The sequence below is a fragment of the Ovis aries genome, chromosome 17, assembly GCF_016772045.2.
Source record: "Ovis aries strain OAR_USU_Benz2616 breed Rambouillet chromosome 17, ARS-UI_Ramb_v3.0, whole genome shotgun sequence".
Taxonomy (NCBI): Eukaryota; Metazoa; Chordata; class Mammalia; order Artiodactyla; family Bovidae; genus Ovis; species Ovis aries.
In genome coordinates, this window is record NC_056070.1 from 62,753,217 (window position 1) to 62,760,416 (window position 7,200).

General features: G+C 44.6%; 1 non-coding gene across 1 annotated transcript; it reads right to left on the reverse strand.

The window, feature by feature from the left end:
- Nucleotides 1-6,964: 6,964 nt before the first annotated feature.
- LOC114108901 (U4 spliceosomal RNA) lies at nucleotides 6,965-7,105 on the reverse strand. The gene has a single exon (XR_003585628.1). It is a non-coding gene; the product is annotated as a U4 spliceosomal RNA (small nuclear RNA).
- Nucleotides 7,106-7,200: the final 95 nt, after the last annotated feature.

Genomic DNA, 7,200 nt, shown 5'->3' on the forward strand with positions numbered 1-7,200 from the left:
TCTGGAAAGCTTTATAAAAAAAATTTTTTTTTTGCCCCAGAACTAACAGTCAGAAATTCTGATTGAGTTGACCCAGAATGTAGCCTGGGTATCAGGATTTGTTAAAAGTTCCCCAGATGAAATTTTAAATGCTCAGCCAGGGTGGAGACCCGCTGGCTTCTGAGATGGATGTGATGACTCCGACACACCTTTTTCAGCCAGGAAAACTGAGGCACAGAGAAGTTAAGTAAGCAGCCTAAGGTCATGCAGCTAGTGAACGGTGGAGCAAGGATTATACACATATATATATGTAATTTAATTAATTAATTTATTTTTAGCTGTGCTGAGTCTTTGTTGTTGTGCAGGCTTTTTCCTACTTCTGGTGAGCCGGGGCTTCTCTCTAGTTGTAATGTACTCGTTGAGGTAGCTTCTTTTGTTGCGGAGCACAAGCTCTAGGGAGTGCAGGCTTCAGTAGTTGTGACACTTGGGCTCAGTAGTTGTGGCTCCCAGGCTCTAGCGCACAGACTCAATAGTTGCGGTGCCCGGGCTTAGTTGCTCTGCGGCATGTGGGATCTTCCCAGAAAGTGAAGTCGCTCAGTCGTGTCCGACTCTTTACAACCCCATAGACGGTAGCCTACCAGGCTCCTCCGTCCATGGGATTTTCCAGGCAAGAGTACTGGAGTGGGTTGCCATTTCCTTCTCCAGAGAATCTTCCCGACCCAGGGATCGACCCCGGGTCTCCTGCATTGGAGGCAGACGCTTTACCGTCTGAGCCACCAGGGAAGCCAGACAGGGATCAAATCCAGATCAATCCCTGTCTCCTACATTGGCAGGCATATTCTTTACCACTGAGCCACCAGGGAAGCCCTGGAGCAAGGATTTGAACCCAGAAAGTCTGTTTTCAAAGCTTCATGGAAAAAAAAAAAATCAGCTGGTCTCAGCTCATTTTCCCAGTGATGAAGAAATGGGAGCCAGCTCCCTTCTGAGACAGACACTGAGGGCCCCTCGGGCATGGGATATTTTTAACCAAGAGAAGCCAGTGATTTCTGCAGCCAGCCTGCAGTGACTTGAACACTGGAAAGATTGTTTCGGGGCTTATGGACCCTCTCGCTGCTGAAATATTCCTCTGAGTCCAGCCTTCCGTCCCCTGAAGCCAGTAGGTCCAGGCTGGCTCAGGCGACAAGGGTGGAGGGGGTGGGGTGGGGATTGGCTCCATCTGGAACCGATGTTTCCAAGCATATTTCCATACATGGTGGAAGGGGAGAGGGTCAGGATTACCTCACCCAACCCAGCCCCTTCTCCCTGCTTTCTGCCTGGAAAGGAGAACAAACAAGTGTTGGAACTGGATATGAATTCACCCTCCTCCTCTTCCCCTCCCTAACCCAGAAGAGTCCTGTGAAAGCTGCAGGACATGTCCAAACACACACATCGAACATTCTCCAGACGCTCTCCTGTGTGGCTTTCTGGGAGGATTCACTGGTATAGTGTTGGGGGAACCCAACTTGGGGGCACCTCTTAAAATGCAAAATATGGAGAATTCCCTGGTGGTCCAGTGGTTAGGATGCCACGCTTTCACGGCTGGGCGCGCCCTTGCAGTGCAGCCCAAGGAAAATTAAAATGCAAGATGTGGGAATTGCCCTGGTGGTCCAGTGGTTAGGAATCTGCCTTCCAATTCAGGGGAGGAGGATTCTATCCCTTGTTAGGGAACTAAGATCCCACACTCTGCGCAACACAAGGAGAAGCTCAGGTGCAGCAGCAGACCCAGCGCAGCAAAAAAAAAAAAAAAAAGAACTACTAAATAAAGTTCTAAGAAAAATAAATAAAATGCAAAATATGAATGGCTTTTGTGCAAGCAATCTCATCTACAGAAGTTCCCCTAGAGATAGCTTACTGGGAGGCAGAATTCCCCCCAAAATACCCCATGAGTTGGCAACGATGCACATTCAAGGATGTTCATCACAGCATTGCTCATCATTGGAGAAAACTGGCAACCACCCAAATGTCCATCCATAGCGGGCTGGTGAGCTGAAGTGGGATGTATCTATATGGGAAATGGGAAGAGGAGAGCAATGTGCTGACGTGGAAAATAGGTCCACCATCTCAGTTTAGCAGAAAGAAAAAGGAAATAGTAGAACTAGATGTGTGATTCCCCAGTGGCTCAGCCTGTCTCCAAAGCAGGAGATGCAAGTTTGATCACTGGGTCAGGAAGATCCCCTGGAGGAGGGCACAGCAACCCACTCCAGTATTCTTGCCTGGAGAATCCCATGGACAGAGGAATCTGGCGGGCTACAGTCCATGAGGTCACAAAGAGTTGGACACGACTGAAGCTACTGAGCATGCACACACACAGAACTGAATGTAGAGTATAATCCAATGTTTTTAATAATTAGGCTGACACATAAATAGAACAATTTGGAGCAATAATCTCACCTATCTGTGGCTGTTTCCTCTAGTCCTGGAGGTGGAATTATGGTGATTATTGACTGTCCCTGTTGTATATATATATACACGCATATATATAATATCTGGATTTGATATACCAACATGCAATAATTTTATTACTAGATAAAAGTTAGATAGTGAAACAGAAACTTATGTGAAAATCAAATGGATCCACTTGAAAATGTGTTCATTTTATGTTCTGTGAATTTTACTTCAATTTAAAAAAAAAGTCATTGTAACTCAAACTACCCAAAGAAAAATTCCAGTAGAGCTGAGAGCAAAATATTACATGTATGTTCCATGAATTTTACCTTTAAATAAAACACACTGGGGTTTTCCTAGTGGTCCTGTGGTTAATTCAGGAGATAGTGGTTCAATCCCTGGTCCAGGAAGATCCCTCATGGCTCAGGGCAACTGAGCCCGTGCGCCGCAACTACTGAGCCTGTGCTCTGGAGCCAGGAAGCTGCAGCTACTGAGCCCATGTGCAGCAACTACTGAAGCCCTCACGCCCTACGGCCTGTGCTCCACAGCAAGAGAATCCATCGCAATAAGAAGTCTGCGCACACACCTAGAGGGTAGTCCCCACTCTCCGGAAGTAGAGAAAGTTCAAGTGCAGCAATGAAGATCAAGCACAACCAAAAATAAATAAATAAGTATTTTTAAGAAATCACTATTTTGCTTTTCAGCATTGTTTTGTTCATATTATTGGTGCTCGTTCTATGCTTTTCTTTCTTGTAATTGCTTATAAATGAGTCATTACTTACTTGTTATTATGAATTCCAAGAAAATCACACACACACACACACACACACACACACACACACAATCACGTGTTTGCTAGAGTATCATCTGACTTTATAATCAACACAAAATTTGCCATGGGAGGGAGCATTCTTGTTTTGTCTCTTCTAGACCTGTTTTGACCCCCAGGTTAGCCATCTTGGCACCCAACTAGGGTGAAAAGAAATGGTTGGAGTGCATTTGCAGACCACACTATCATAGATATTTTTAGCTCCTTGAAATTTCAGTCTTTCGGTAGCACATATTGGCTCCTCTTGTAGTTCCCACATTTGGGATGCCCCTTTGGCAGCAGTCACTGACCCCCTCTTTCCATCAATTCTGATACATTTGGGCCAATTAAGGACTCTTCTTCCCTTTTCTGGGACCACAGGGTATTCCTTGGTCTTACCAAACCTTCCCTGGGTTCCAGAGAAGTGACGTTAATTTATCTTACTTAGCCATATTTTTATGACTGGTCAGAAAGTGGTTTAAAGGCATGGTTGTGGAAAGAAAAGGGCTTTTTTAGTACCAAACAGTTCCTATGTCAAGGATCGTTCATTCCACAGATTACTGACTACACAGAGGAAAGCGCACGTCTACAACAGAGAGAGAGCAGTTACTGCTTACCCTGGCATTTAAATTCAGCATTGATTATAGTGGCAGGTGTAATACCAAGTTCACAAGGCCATCTCTAAAATCCTGTTGAATCAAATCAAGCTGTGGTCTTGGTTACAGGAAATAAGGGGAACACAATCAGTGAAGTTGGAATGTGAGAGTTAGATAACTATCTTCAGCTTTTAAAAAAAAATCACTGTCATGAAGGAAAGAAAAAAGGCAGAGGGACTTGCTGAGTTGGGGTTTTTTTTTTTTTTTTTTTTTTGCTATACAATAGGTCCTTATTGGTTATCCATTTTAAATATAGCTGTGACCTTCCCAGAGTCACTGCTATCCCTTCCCCTTGGTTGCTGGGATTTTTAAGAACTGTAGATGGAAAATAACATGCAAACGAAAGCCACTCTGGAAGATAATTTGGCAGCTTCTAAAAAAACTAAACATGCAACTGACTATACAACCCAGATAGTTAAAAAAAACTTATGCTCAGAGACTTCCCTGATGGTCCAGTGGATAAAAATTCGCCTGCCAAGGCAGGGGATTGGGGTTTGATCCCTGATCCAGGAAGATTCCACAGGCTGCGGAGCAACTAAGCCTGAGAGCCACAACTCCTGAGCCTGTGTGCCCTGGAGCCTGTACTTCACAAGAGAAGCCATTGAAATGAGAAGACCGCACAACACAGCAAAGAGCAGTCTCCACTTTCCAAAACTAGGGAAAGCCCCTAGTGCAGCAACAAAGACCCGTCACAGCCAAAACCAAAATTTGCTCACACAAAAGCTTGTACAGGAATACTCTTAGCAGCTTGATTTGTGATAGCAAAATACTTGGAACAAGCCAGTGTCCTTCCACAGGTGAACGGTTGAACAAACCCTGGTACTTCCATTAATGGAAAACTATTCAACAAGGGAAAAGAATGCACCAGTGATACAGGCAACAACCTGGACGGACCGCAAGGACATATTTTTTTAGAAAACAGTCAGTCTCAAAAAAAATTACATACTGTAGATTCTGTTCATATAAAATTCTAAGAAATGAAAACAAATCTATAGTGACAGCAGCAGGAGGGGGCTAGTGGGGAGAGATGCTGGGGAGGGATGGATTGCCAAGGAACACCAGGAGACTTTGGGGAGTCACGGATATGTTCACCAGCTGGTTTGCAGAAATGGTATCATGGGTGTACATGTTTTTTAAAATCATCAATTTGTACACTTTAAATATGTGCAGTTTATTGAATATCAATTATCCCTTAATAGTGCTGCTTGTAAAAAAGAAAAAAGGAATAGCAAGATGATTTCTGTGAGAATTAAGTGAAATAAAGCATATTAAGCACTTTGTGTGGAGTCTGGGATATGAAGTAAGTGCTTCACATGGAGTCTGCCACACAAGTCAGTGCTCAATAGTTGTTGCTGTTGGATCTTGGCTGGTCTCCTGGATGATTCCATCACATGTCCCTGTTTATTTTCTTTATAACATTGAAATAATCTGTAATTATCTAGTTCATATGTTTATTTGTGGTCTGTCTCAAGACTCTGAGCTCTCTGAAGCAGAGAAGAGTCTGATGACACTGGGGGGTTCCCCCCCCACTTGTTCCTCCTCCCCCCTCCGACACACCTGGTGCTGCTTTGAACCAGTAGATGCTGGCCCACCATCTCCCCGCTTAAGCGGCATCCTTTTGCTAGAGGCCAGAGAAATGATTCATAAGTGGGGGCCTAAGCAGGTCAAGGATCTGCCACGCCAGGGGTAGGATTCCTGAGGCCTTCTGTTCATAGACACGCCTGGCTTCCTAAGAGGACAAAACTAGTTGTAGCCACTACAGTGGAAACCAGCATCCCTATTAAGAGTTAGGAGACTTGGTTCCAAGAGCAGCTCTGCCTGGGACTCCATAGTGGGACCTGAACAAGTCTATTGTGTCCATTCACCTCCTCTTCGTTTCTTTTTTTTTTTTTTCTTTAAATATATGTATTTATTTATTTGACTGCACCAGACCTTAGTTACGGCATGTGATTTTTGTTGTGGCATGCGAGATCTAGTTCCCTGACCCGAGATTGAACCCAGGCCCCCTGAACTGGGAGTAAGTGTTAGTCGCTCAGTCATGCTCGATTCTTTGGACCCCCATGGACTGCAACCCACCAGGCTCCTCTGTCCATGAGATTGTGCAGGCAAGGATACTGGAGTGGGCTGCCATTTCCTTCTCCAGAGCATTTTCCCAACCCAAGCATCGAATCTGGGTCTCCTGCACTACAGGCAAATTCTTTACCGACTGAGCTACAAGGGAAGCCCGAGGTGGGAGTATGGAGTCTTAACCGCTGGACCACCTCCTGGTCCTTTTAAAAGGAAATGGATGAAAAATTTACAGACCTCCGTCTGGTTCTGCGCATCCGTGACCCTCTTAAGAGTCCCTGCCTCTTCAGGGGTGATGGGAGCCGAATTGGTCTTTTGGCAACTGTGTGCTCTCAGGGGATAACTACAATATTACAACCAAAATCATGCCTAGTACTGTGGGAAACCTCCAGACTTCCAGGTGTGACAAAGTGCATGCGTGCTGTCATGTCCAACTCTTTGCGACCCTTGTGGGCTTTTAGCCCGACAAGACTCCACTGTCCATGGATTTTTCCAGGCAAGAATACTGGAGTTAGACACGTACCCCTAAATCACGTTGACTAGAAATACATAACGCTGCAACTGAAACCAACAAACTCCGTGAAGCACGAGTTTTCACGTCAACATGGGTGTGAGAGTAGGACTATAAAGAAAGCTGATGCGCTTGAACTGTGGTTTTAGAAAAGACTTAAGAGTCCCTTGGACAGCAAGAAGATCCAACCAATCAACCCTAAATAAATCAAATCAGTCCTGAATATTCATTGGGAGGACTGACGCTGAAGCTTCAAAACGTTGGCCACCTGATACGAAGAATCGACTTATTATAAAATACCGTGACATTAGGCAAAATTCAAAGTAAAGAAAGACAGAAAATGAGATAGCCGGGTATCAACGGACCCTACGAACACGAGGTTTACACAAGCCGCAATAAGTGATATAGTTAAGAAATTACACTATAAATTACTAAAGCCAGCTATGAATGAGTACAACGACACTTATAAATTCAGAAAAAAAGAAAACTTCAAACTTTTCTTATACAAGTAAGATTCAGTCTCCGTAGAGACTGTCAAAAATTGCCAATGCCGACTATATTTCAAGTCGTCATGGCGGGGTATTGGGAAAAGTTTTCAATTAGCAATAATCGCGCCTCGGATAAACCTCATTGGCTACGATACTGCCACTGCGCAAAGCTGAAGAACGTGAGCACGCACCCGCTTCCCCCACGGATGACAATGCCCTTTACACTGAGGGTGAGCGACCGCCAGCAAATTCATGGATTGAATCTGT